The 13827-nt window shown below is 36.9% G+C and overlaps 1 protein-coding gene across 1 annotated transcript in view; it reads left to right on the forward strand.

The window, feature by feature from the left end:
- Positions 1–13827, forward strand: part of COL25A1 (collagen type XXV alpha 1 chain) — a 452975-nt gene that overhangs the window by 2385 nt on the left and 436763 nt on the right. The gene's annotated exons all lie outside the window — the stretch shown is intronic.

The following is a 13827-nucleotide window of genomic DNA, read 5'->3' on the forward strand; positions in this document are numbered from 1 at the left end:
TTTAATGTTCAGGAACATGATGCCTAAGATACTTACATGTGGAAAGACTAGGTCCTGTATATTTTCATATTCTGAGGTGGTTTTTTATTCCTTTTTTCTCATGATAACTTATTTTGATACAGCTAAACCAGGCACCATGTTTAGAAGTTTCAAATGTCAACTCTGGTTGTATATCATAAAAATTTCATTATTTATGTTCTGCTACATTGTTGACCATAATGGAGCTGTATTTTTTTTTTTTTAAGAAAGCCCTTTGAATTGAGAAGACGTATACATTAGATAACAAGAAAACAAAGAGTTAATGTTTGACATTGTAGGTTTCATTTTTGGTTGTTTTAAGTTGGGAAAGACCTCAGAAGTTAGAAATTCAAGGAAGGCACTTTTCTAGTGCAGGAATTAACTTCCAACAACCTCATCAGCCTGTAGGGATTATTTAAATTCCCAAGACAGTTGGTACAGGACTTCACTGATCATACCACTTAGAGTCCAGAATTTTCTGTATACAGTATTCTTGTTAGCTATTTGAAAAGTACCTACTGTTTAATTAATAGGATTCTTAGTGAACTTGGTAAAAAGTAGAAAAGTGACAACCACAGCACTGAGTTGTTTTTTTGGTTAAATCTGCTTCATGATGTTTGATGTAAGTTAGTTGTTGAGGTCTAATTTGTAATCTGGAGGAAAGCCATTATAGTTAGAGCTTACCTTATATTATGTTGGAATATAAATTTGAACCATTTTCTTCTTAACATTATTAGTTTAATAATAAATGATTTTACCATGATAACACATAAATAAATGATAAATGGTGATTTCCTTGGCTTTTTGTTGGCTCTCACTAATGGCTGCTTTACTTTCTTGCCACCACTAGAGCTCCACATTACATCAGTTTTCACCAGGTTACTCGCAAGGTAAACATTTGAAGGTGCACATTCTAATCTGCAAAATCAAACAGGTTTCCTGCTGACAAATCACTATTATAGATATACTTTTTTTTCTGCTTGTGGAATAAGTAGACATCATCAAAATAAAGGCATTATGTTGAAAATAGTACTCTGGGGGAAAACTAGTTATTTTGAATTATGGTCAGTGAGGTATTGTCTTAGGGAATGAATGCCTGGCCCAGCGGATTAGAAAGGAGATACAGAGCTTCCCACCTGGTTTGGCTTTAACCCTGGTTTGCAGTGACTAAGAGTTGTCACCCAGACATCTGTTTGTAGGGCAGAGTGAGACAAGTCTGTGACCTCAGCTCAGTTCCTGTGGACAGATGCCCACCCCTTGAAGTTGACACTCTTGTTGACAGTCTCCGTCACAGAGCCAGGGACTGATACCAAAGGACTAATGCTGTGTTGTTTGTGTTCACTTAATTGCTTTTGATAGAACTCAGTCCCAGTGAGGTTTATCCAGGCAGGCTACAAGGAAGTCATAGAATTTATCGATTTTTTTCCTTTTTTTAACACAGGAAGGAACTTTTGTGGGAGAGGGATGGGAAAGACTATTATTGAATGGTTTCTAAGTATAAGGGAAGGACTTTCATTTACTCTTCCCAACAACCCTGGGAGTTAAGTATTAGTAATCTCATATTTACAGATGAAGAAACTGGACTCAGAGAAGATGACTGACTTAGCATAGTAAAGGCAGGGTCAGGATTCATGCCCACATCTGATAAAATCAAAAGCACAAGGTCTAATGAGCAATAGAGAATGAATATAGGTTTTGGAGCTGGACGGATTGGAATCCTGGGTTTATTACTAAATAACTGTGGGGCCGTGGTCAAACTTCTCATGTTCCAGGTTCCTCATCTGCAAAAACGTGGCTCATACTACCTTCCTCAGAGATTGATAATTTACCTAAAATGTGGCTTCTTTGTGGTTATTCATTAGATGATAGCAGTTATTATTCGTTTTAATATATTGTATACTGCTTAACTCTAATCTGGTCCATGGAGACACATGATATAGGTGGGAAAACTGAGCCCTGGAAATGTATATAGCTTACTCAAAACCCAATGGCTAGTTAATGGCAGGTTTTGGATGAGAATGCTATGCTTAATTAAGCAAATATATCTGTAGACCATTCATGCAGATAATCAAATGAGTCAGTATCTCTTAGTGCTACATCAATGGAGATTGGGTCTTTGCACATATTTATATTAGTCTACTAAATTATTTTTACCAAATTTGAAGGAAAAACTTTTGACCTTATAGGTAAACCATGATTGGAGTAGATAGAATTTGTGCTTAGAAGAGTATGAGGATATGTCTCTACAGCTTTGATACCAAATGTTTTCTAAAAGAAGTGCTTCAACTGTCTGACTCATTTTCACACTTATTTTTTTAACAGCTTTATTAAAGTATAATTTATGATATTTATCCATTTTAAGGGTCTGAATTAAAAGAATTTTAAAAATAAATTTATGGAGTTGGGCAACCATCACCATAATCTAATTTTAAATCACCTTCGTTGCTCCCTGAACATTTACATTTACTTTTTTCATGTGCTCAGGGGAAGCTCTATTTTTTGAATCTTTGCTTTAAAGAAACCCTAAGATAAAACTTAAAAAGCCATACAAAGTGAAGCTCTGCTTAGCATAATATTTGAGTTAGTAGTAGCTGAACCGTAGAAATTCAGCCGGCATCTGCGGCGTAGCCTCTGTAAAACTTAACACTCATAGGAGAGAATCAATTGGTTGTTTGCTCTGGCTATAGAATCCTGTTTTGGGTTTTGTTCTTGGAGTCCTACATAAAGTATGTGTAAACCAGACATGTTTATAGGAGGGTCTCTATGTTCCAACTGGTAAAGAACACGGAGAGGGAGGCAGCCAACCAAAAGATGTTTAGATCAGAAATATTTCTGTACCCTACTCATTGGTAGTAGTGTTGTTTGCCCAGGATATTAGATATAAGAACCTCTGTGTCGTAATGGACAGAGAATGTGGATGGGCAATAAAGAATCCAGTTATAATCCTGGCTTTGTCATTAACATGTTATACAATCTTGGGCAAGTCATTTCCAAGAATGACTTTTATAGACTCCATTTTCATAGCCCCAAAATAGGAGTGTTGGACTGGAATGATTTTCAAGTGCATTTGTTGCTTCTCTAGGTATAAAGAGCCTGCTGTGTGCCAAATGTTATGCTTGATACTGGGAATATGCTGATGAACCAGACACACTTGGGGTCTGCCTTCATGGAGCTTACATTTCAATGAGGAAGACAGGCAGACATTTATTTTTAAATGACATGAATTTACAGTCGTGACAGGTGTGACCAAGAAAAAGAACTGTGTGCTTTGGAGCACATGCCCACAATTTCTTTCATGTACATCCTAAGGACTTTTTTGTTCTGTTCTTTTCTGGGGTGAGGGGTAGGTGGGTGGAGAAATTCACAGTAGGAGAAATCATAATATAAGAAAATCTGGCTTTTGATTACAAATAAAAGCTCTAGCCATGGATAAAAAGCTGCTTTGCATAACCTCACCTGGCTTTTGGCTTTCCAAGAACTTACAGTCAGATGAAGGTTCACTGATTCCTGATTTACCTATGCTGATACTTAACTTATCAAGTCTTGTGGTAAATAGGATGGTGATTTATTCTTCTACATTTTTTTCTGAAAACAATGAGATTTGGGTTGAATAACAGTCAAAACTTCCTGCCTGGTTGTCCCTCCCTGCCTGAACAGTGCCCCTGGACCTGGCTCCGTTCCATTCACTGATAATGATGAAAGGGAGCACAGCTAGTCATCTGCTTGGAGAGTTTGGCTAGAGATAATAAAGATATACTAAATAACTTTTGAGGTCCTTAAACCCCCTACAAGTCTATGAAAATGATTGTATACAAAAAAAGAATAAATGTAGGCAAGTAAAAGTACCTCTGATTCATGTATGTGAGTGATACAGCCTCCGGTGGCTGGCTTTGTGGCAGCTTCTCAGTTTTTGGTGGAAACAAATGTTAATTGTAGCTTTAAGGTTGTGCACCCTTTCCCATCATATGAGAAGAACTTTATATTACCTTGCTAGCTGAAATTTACTTTATCATATAAAACTTGTATTTCCTACTAACATGGTTTTTCACTTATGCTGTATATTTTTCCTAACCAGCTGCACAATGAATGGAAAGAGTGTATCAAGTAAGGGCATAATAATGTGTAGATTTTCGATTATGTAAGGTAAAGAATAGTCAGAAATGGTTTGCAGAAAGAAAGCAAATTAAAATGCTACAAATGCTATTTAAATGAGAATAGCAGGCTTTCCTCTCCTTTGGCAAAGCCAGACAATACAGTGTGACAGCCAAGCACCTCAAAGCATTCACGTTAAATGGCTTCAGTCCTAATGAGGACAACAGTTTGGGTGTAACACTTTTAGTTGGTCCAGTAATGACAGCTGGCAAAATGCCCTGTCACCCAAAGGACCAGGGACAAATTGCTTCGTGAAGCAGTGTTCTTGGTTCTTAGTTTCTCTTCTGTTTTTCCTTGTCTAAAAGTTACTAAAAGGCAAGTTCTTCAGGTCTTCTTTTCTCTGACTTGCCTGGGTAATTCTGTTTTTCCATGAGCAGGGAATTACTTAAGGAAAGGGCATACATTCTGCATAGGGGTTAATGCTAGCTCATTTGATGAATGTGTAGATAGGAGTAGCCTTGCTGGGCCATAATAAACTTTTACACTTCTGACTGGTTTCTAACAGCAAAATCCAACTACATGGCATTAAAAAAAACACTATTTGAATGTCAAAATAAGGTCTAGGAATGAAGAAGGAGGGTATCCTCTCATAGACAAAATTAGGTAAATGGAGAACTGGTGCGGAAACATGGCAGAATAATGAGGACTGTTTTACATTGGGGGGCATTTCCTGCTTCAGGGGGAAACCTCAATAGACACTCATTAAAATAACATCAATCTTTGTTATCTTGAGAGAAAACCATCCAAAACCTATTAAGAAAAAGTGTTTTTATTCCATCCTACCGCTTTATACGCATTACTTGGTGATTTGACGGAAGCTGAGAATGTGAAAACAATGCATGGGTTGGTCTGGGCTTCAGGCTTGTAGCCCAGTATGTGACGGCTAAACCCAGAAGCATCCCCACCCTCCCTGATTTGCCAATATGGGTGAAGTTCCATGCTGTGGCTTAATGAATCATAATAGTTAACACATTTTTCCCCCCAGTGTGTGTTAACAATGACTGTGGCATACCCGCATATTGAATTCTTAGATATGTATTGTTTCATTTGGGATGTGTTCAGCACTCTTGCAGTTAAAGAATATTTTAAATCGACTCTTAAAAAGGAGGAATGCAGAAGAGTGGGAAGCAGAAGTAAGTGGAATTGCTTACAAATTAAAATTGAGCACTTTTCATTGATACCATACATTCTTTCAAAGGTCTATTCTGTAAGTCATTTAAATACAGGATTCCTTTAAAGAAATGCCGCCAGATGGCAGGCACCTTCCCTCTGTGACCACAAGGAGGAGGAACTGAGCTGAATAGTGGGACTTCTGTTAGTTCCTTCCTGGTTAAATTCCTAGCTGATTTCTTGACTTCTGTGTGCAATGGAAAAGATTAATGGAGGAAGCCAGTAATTTCTTCCATCTATATTTGAAGACTAGAATATCCTATGAGCTTTAAGATATTTAAAACAATCTAGTAAATTTCACACTTGTATTAGTCAAAAGTTTGGTTATTTTGTAGATAAATTCACAAATATGAACTTGAGGCCAGTATTCCAATAGCTAGAGTAAATGAATTGAATGTAATTGAATTTACCAGTTGGGGAATTTTGTGCTCATCTTCCGTAATTTCTCAGGATCAAGAATCATTTGGAATCACTATCATAATATTGACATCTTTTCATCTGTAGTGTCCTTTTCAACTTTAGTTACCTTATGATAGTTGAAATGTGTTCCTTATTTTTCTCATATTGTATTCCTTAGCCTGAATGCTTAGTCTGATTGCCAGGAATGCCAAAAACTGTGTCTGTTCATTTGGATATTAATAATTTAGATTTTAGGAACTCTGGGCTTCTGGGTTATATACACAAAGTTTTTATTCTTGTATTTGAAATGTGGTCAGCACATATTTAAATACAATTTTCACATTTAGGCTAAGTGGCTGAGTAAATCGGATGAATTGTAGCCAACTCTAGTTTGCACATTATGGTAATATTGAGAGTCACAATATGTCTGACTGGAAGTAGGCTGGTTGTGGCAGGGGTAGAGTTTATTTTTTCTTTCTTTATCAAAGAATTCACATGTAAGAGGAGGAAAAGGGGAGGAGGAAAGGAAAGATTATATCCCATAATCTCTTGGAATCATACTGCTTTACCTTCATTTTTAGCAAGCCTGTTATTTTAGAGTTCTTATTATAATGTAAAGGGAGTCAGAAGAATTCTCCATTATAGCTTTGTCTCCAGCATTCTGTTTGGCTTCTTGTAACAGTGAATGGGAGAGAAAAATCTCTTAGGAGTCCCTCCTTCAAGTCTGTTACAGGGCTAGAATTGTGTTCTTATTTTTGATCCTTAAGATGCTAGAATGAAATAGCTAGCCTGGAAAATTGATACAGTTCTTTCCCAGCATTCCTGTATCTTAGGTCAGTTCTGACAGCTGTCAAAGGTAAGCTGTTTGTATAACCCTTCTAGGAATTGTGAAACTCCAATTTGTGTCTCGGGGCTCTAGAATCCAGCCGGCATTATTTAGAGGTACATGATAGGATCATAAGGTAAAGCATTTCCACAAAGCACACAAAAAACCAACTTTTTGACTTTAAAGTCATGCTAGAAATGCTAAAAAACTCTAGGGCTAAGTGAACTTTGGAATACTAAAAATCATTTTTTCCTGAAAGAATTAGGGCTCAAGGTCCGAGCAGATGAAGCTACAATGGAAACAAGCTTCTTAAATAAGTGCCTTTCTGGGGATGGTTATCAATCTGGTTGGGGAGTCAGATGAGTGAAGTGGGTCAAAGATCAGGTGATTTTTGTGGGCAGATCCTGACCCTAAGTGCTAAGTGGTCTCACAGTATAATTGTATTCTACTTCCTGAGGGAGTGGGTTGGGAGTCCATATTTACCAATGTCATTTTTGATCTCCATGGTCAGGGTTCTGGTTTGTATCTGTGTACCTCTAGGGCTTATTGTAGAGTTCTCCACAGAAGATTCTCTGTAAAAGTTCATATAATGGAGATCTGTCAACTTGACCTGGTTGAGGACTTTTACTGTGGTTTATCTCTTTGCATACACTAATATTCTCATCCCCATGGCTTTTTAACATTTTCTCTGAGGACTTTGTGAGCCATAATGTATTAAAGCTAATACGAATCTTGGAGATCAAGTAAGGTAGTTCAGGTGTTTTCCGTTTCTTAAAGAGGCTGAACTGTTTAATCTTATGAAGAAACTCAGTAAATGAAATCAATTACAATGTTAGCTACACTGATTGACCTCGGAGGTCTGAGGGGACAGAGGCCAACACCCTACATGCTCTTTCTTACTGCTTCCCAGCCTCCTCCCCCAGTGTTGCCCCTGAGGTATATCCAAAGAACCGTAGGACTCCATAGGATACTGATAGAAAATCACTGGAAGTCTGATGCCCAGTGTGATCTCTCAGCTCCGGTGTCTAAGGATACAATATACTTGTTAACACAGAACTCACCTCCAAAATTCTCTACCTGGAAACATTACTGGGAATGAATAGAATCTAGAAATGACTATTAATGTAATATTGTCTCTTTCTGGGTTGTAGCAGTCCAGCAAAGGAAGTGTAATAATGGTAGGAGCACTGGAAAGCTGGGGAGGTGTACTGTGTGACTGAGCATGATAATGTTCATTGGAAAATCAGTATCCCACCTCATCCTTTTTCTTGAAGTCACTCATTTTTTTAAGCCTTTAAGTCACAGTATTATTCTTGTTTATTTATAAGTTTTCTGGCTTTTTCAAATTTTTTTCTTTGTATTTTTGTTCTTTGATTCTAGATATTAACATGGGGCATTATCACCAAGTTATGGTAATCCATTGCCTTTTAAAATATATATATTTAAAGCAGTTGATTTTTTAACTAATGGTTAATACTTAGTTTATAAAGTAATATATGAAAAATAACTATCCCTCAAGTAGTATATTGTGAGAGAGTTGTTGTTAAAGATGCTTCTGAACTCTTTGAGACTTTTTTTACTTGGTTTGATTTTTGTGTGTTAAACTGATAATGTTTATGTATTAAAACTGAAATTTACAGTACAATGAGAATATATGAATTGGACATTTATGTTTAAATAAAAAAGGGAAAAACTTTAAGAATTAACAACAGTATTTTATCCAATAGTGAATGATATGTACAATACATTTCACAGAGAAAGTATAAATCTGGCTACAATCATACTGTAACAAGTACTGCAAAAGGCAATTTGAAAGGCAATACCCTTCCTCCCATTGAAATGAATGTCCACTGTCATCAGCAATGCTATTTGCCATTTGAGTAGCTAGTTGTGGACAGTAGTTTGGTCAAGTGCAATACCTTCCTCAATTGTCTTATTGGAAAGATAATAGAATGACACAGCAACTATACAAGTGATTGAGCTTTGGTGAGCAGTTTATTTTCTCTTTAATACATAGTCTCAACCTATGGACTTCCAGGAAGTCTTGGAGGAGAAAAATGACTTTTCTTTTTTTAATTTAACTTTAGTTAGTTTTTCTTCTAAGAGAGGACAATTATCAGTAAAGCAGCAAAGATAGGAAGGCTGACCAGGTACTAAAGGCTGGAGAGATCATATGTACCAACCTAAGCTCTCATAAACTGGAAAAAAGAGGTTTAACTGAACAAACTCTGTGGTCTACATTTACTTCCCAAGCCCTACAGTTATGCTGACAACTTCCCAGGAGTTTAAGAAGCAAGACTGACAGTGGTGGCTTAGTACTACTATACATGTTATGCATCTGGAAGTGTTTAATAAAGGACAAACTCTAGCATTGAGAAAGTACATCCATAAAGAAACCAGGGCTTTTATGTTCTTATATATAGTTTCCTTCTGTGCAAAGTTATTTAATGCTCTAAATTTCAGCTTCTTCTGAGGATACTTTCCTGATATTGGCTTGGTTCTACAATCAAGTTCTATATGAGGAATGCTATGAGTTGGTGGTAAAATTTATGTTACCATTTTTACAATATTAAAAAAGAAATTAATTTATTTTTATGTCAAAACCATCCTTGAATTGAGAGATCTGAGGTATACTTCCTGTTTTCTATGTGTGAGCCCCTAACACATTAGATTCATAATGTGTTTTATTCTTTCAAGCCTTTCATGTGTTTGAGCAGAAAACCTTTGCTTCCGGTATCAGTCCTCAAGAAGGAAACCCAGGTAGAGGGATTTTCTAATCAGTCACACTTACCCCTTTTATTATGCATCATTCATCATTTTTCTCATCATTTTTAATTTGTTACAAATTTCCACTTTTAACTGTGCCAGTAGCATTTTGAACATTCACGTAGCTTTCACAGTTATAGGATGTGATAAAATGAACAATGTTCATTGAACTCCTGAAAACCGAGAGCAAACATAGCAAACACACCCATGATGCTCTGTCAGGCTCTCAATGAACAAACATTGCCCTGATGTGATCTGTGATTGGCAAACAGAGTAGACAGGCTTGTCTTTGGGATGTAACTATGTATCTATGAAACTACAAATATAGAGGATCTTCTATGTTCCTAAATGAGAATTCCCGTTTGAGTCAGTCCACTCTCCTTTCTATCTTCCCTCTCTCCCTTGCCTTCTCTAGCATGAATAAAAGCTCTATTTTGCCCCCATTCTATTGGTGACACTCTTTTTGGCTTACGGACCACCTCTAATTTGTTCTTTCAGGGGCATTATCACCCTTGGGTCTCAAAACCTCTATGCCTTTCCTGGGCAAGAGCTATTCTTATGATGAAATCCAACAGCATAACTGAGGAAATAATCAATGGTAAAAGTCAATACTTCTCCCAAAATTCCAAAAGGAACTAATTGTTTTCTCAAAAATTACTGTTAAAGATAATTTTCAAAAAAGGTAAAATCATGACTTTCATACAGATATAAAATGAACATGTGTTAAAGATTTTACTTAAATCATTAAAGAAGTAACTGATAAGATTTTTTTTATTATGTTATGTTAATCACCATACATTACATCATTAGTTTTTGATGTAGTGTTCCATGATTCATTGTTTGTGCATAACACCCAGTGCTCCATTCAATACGCGCCCTCTTTAATACCCATCACCAGGCTAACCCATCCCCCCACCCCCCCCTCTAGAACCCTCAGTTTGTTTCTCAGAGTCCATAGTCTCTCATGGTTTGTCTCCCCCTTCAATTCCCCCCCTTCATTTTTCCCTTCCTGCTATCTTCTTTTTTTTTAAACATATAATGCATTATTTGTTTCAGAGGTATAGGTCTGTGATTCAATAGTCTTACACAATTCACAGCGCTCACCATAGCACATACCCTCCCCAATGTCTATCACCCAGCCACCCCATCCCTGCAATAGTTTGGCTATTGTGGACGTTGCTGCTATAAACATCGGGGTAGCCAAACTATGGAAAGAGCCAAGATGTCCATTGACAGATGAATGGATAAAGAAGATGTGGTATATATATATACAATGGAATATTATGCAGCCATCAAAAGGAATGAAATCTTGCCATTTGCAGCAACATGGATGGAACTGGAGGATATTATGCTGAACGAAATAAGTCAATCAGAGAAAGACATGTATCATATGATCTCACTGATAATGAGGAATTCTTAATCTCAGGAAATAAACTGAGGGTTGCTGGAGTGGTGGGTTGCATTAAATGTGTAGATTGCTCTAGGTAGCATTGACATCTTCACAATATTTGTTCTTCCAATCCATGAGCATGAAACGTTTTTCCATTTCTTTGTATCTTCCTCAATGTCTTTCATGAGTATTTTATAGTTTTCTGAGTACAGATTCTTTGCCTCTTTGGTTAGATTTATTCCTAGGTATCTTATGGTTTTGGGTGCAATTGTAAATGGGATCGACTCCTTAATTTCTCTCTCTTCTGTCTTGTTGTTGGTGTATAGGAATATGACTGATTTCTGTGCATTGATTTTCTATCCTGCCACTTTACTGAATTCCTGTATGAGTTCTAGCAGTTTTGGGGTGGAGTCTTTTGGGTTTTCCACATAAAGCATTCCTAGGGATGTATAAACTACCAAAACTGAACCAGGAAGAAATAGAAAACCTGAACAGACCTATAACCACTAAGGAAATTGAAGCAGTAATCAAAAATCTCCCAACAAAGTGATAAAATGTTTTAACTAGTTCAAAGGAGAATATAAAACCAGACACATTTATAGTTCTAGAATATTGAAATTGATGTGTAAGTGGAGGCAAAACTGGACTTTTTCCACAGTAAGGATGGGATGTCAATTGCACTTAAAGAATTTACATGTCTATGACAAGAGTTATTTTGCTTTGCTATTAGGTATCTACAACTTACAGTTTTAAATAGCTCCAAAAGAATCAGAATTAGATAAGTGGGATGGGCATGCTCTAGCCAATGCACAGTTTTCCACTGAAACACGTATTTCCCCCTACATTACTAAAGCAACTTCACAGGAAAAAATTCGTTAAGTAAGCAAAGAAATTTTTTTTTTCTTACTCTTCAGTGTAGTAATGGTTGTTTATTAACCTGTCTCTGTCCCTGTTGTTATCTTATGGGTTATATGGTACTTAATTTTCTTAGTGTCGCTAAAATTCATCATTTAAAGGACAGTTCCTTTCACTTTAGCTTTATATACTGTATACTCTAGCCCCATGAGGGTTGTGCTGATTGCTAGGCCTACAGGACTGGCACGAGTTGCATGAGTGGACTTTAAATTTGTAACACTGAATATTTGTTTAAGGTAACAGACCACTTTGGAAGACTCAGCTTCTTGTATTTCAGTATCAGGGAGTAGTTTCATTAATGTTAAAGAAAGAGTTGCCTACCTTACCTTTGTGTTTGGGGATACTGTATCCAGGCAATTATATTATTTATATAGGCTTTTCCGCTGTGAGCGTGTGGTTGCCTCTGGGACTTTGTGCTGCTATTTCAGCCATTTTGGCTTTGACTTCAAATATGTACTAGTTTGGCTTTTCCTTGGGCACTCCTATCATATTCATGTATTGCTGCTTCAGACAACTTGTCTTTAGTCCATACTCTAAGCTATATTTGCTTATTCTTTCCCAGTTGTCTCTTCTGTTGGTTCCTGCTTATTTGGTCTCCCACTACCTCTGCTGCTACCAACTCAGAAGTTTACTTTATTTACTAGCACCCCAAACAGCTCAGCCTCAGCGGCCCAGGCATGTGGATGCTTTTCTCTGCTCCCACCTGATTCAGTTGCTAACACCTTTTGGCTCAGTCCACTGAGATTTTGTCAGAATAGCTGAAGCTAGATAATGGCCCTTCCTATACATTCTAGAAAGAGTATTTTAGAATGGCAGCCAGAGATGGGCGGGGATACGTTGAAACCACATGGTTATTGGTGGTTTTTGGAGAGTGATATTTACCTTCATTCAGAAGCAGCTTATGTTCTGGCAGTTTCATATTACTAGGTAGGGGTGAGAGTTAATTATAAATATTAAATATTTTAGATATTAGTATCTAAAACTTATATATAGTGGGTGGTAACTGACTTCTGGCATTACCTAACTCCAGTTGACATAGGAAAGACATTAGGGTTCAAAGCCGATGACCAAGAAAGAATTCTTGAGATGTCTTTGGAGTAAAAAGGTGATTTTCTTGAAGTACAGGGACAGAACCTGTGGGCAGAAAGAGCCACAATAGGGTCGTGAGGAGTGGACCATCATATACTTTCAAGTTGGGAAGGTGTTAGGGATAGCGTAAGTCTCTAAGGAATTTTGGAAGCAAGGTTTCCAGGACCTTGAGAGGGCTAGCTATTGTTGAGAAAATGTCATTTATTACCATTTAATAAAACCTTAGTCATGAGACCCTTCAGATATATATATCGGTGGGCCATATGCTTGGGGGATGATTGCCAACACATATCTTGGGGGGTTTAGAGATCAAGGAAGTTTACAAAGGAATTTTTATATGTTAAAGTAGATTTACAGGATCCTGGAGGAGGGAGGGCTCAGGCTAGGATTGACTTTTGCCCTTAGCAAAGTATTGACATCGAGGCAGTTGAGTCCCTAGAGGAATGTCACTCTGCCTATTTCAAGGACTTGTCAATGGGCTGTAGATAGTAAGGAAATTTATAATTTTTCTTCTACCTTTGTTTCCCACATCACAGTCACCTCTGGCAAAGGTGAAAGGATCATGTGTATAGTAGTCTTTTGAAAGTTTTTTTTGTTCACTTAAATGATACAATATTTATGATTAAGTATTAAATGATAAAGAGACTTACTATAGGCAAGACCCTGTGCTGTGTACCTTACTATATAAAGAAATAGTAGGCTACAAAGCTCTGGTGGAGGAATAATGGTGCCAGATATGCAGACTGAAGACTGAAAGAGAAGGAAAAGCTACAAAAATATAGCCTGTAGCCAACTGTATTTAATTTTAGTGGATTTAAAATTACAATGATAATTGTTGTCTGAAATCATAATTCCAGTTCATTTACTTTCACAATTTCAAAAATAGCAACATGTTATTAGAGAAGATGGTGTTTGAATTTATTTTATTTTCTTCTAAGAAAATTGAGAAGTTCTCTAATGAATATTATGATACTTTGCAGAAATGCAAATGGCACCTCAATTAGGTGGTTTTTCTGAAGAAAAATGATTTTTGTCAGTTGTTAGGTCAAGTGCAACATTTTTAACCCCTCCCCAGGCTACCTTTCATGGCAGTTATTTTTAA

The sequence above is a fragment of the Eumetopias jubatus genome, unplaced genomic scaffold (genome assembly GCF_037043125.1).
Source record: "Eumetopias jubatus isolate StellerSeaLion01/CBP00866 unplaced genomic scaffold, mEumJub1_p1.0 scaffold_2, whole genome shotgun sequence".
NCBI classification, from domain to species: Eukaryota; Metazoa; Chordata; class Mammalia; order Carnivora; family Otariidae; genus Eumetopias; species Eumetopias jubatus.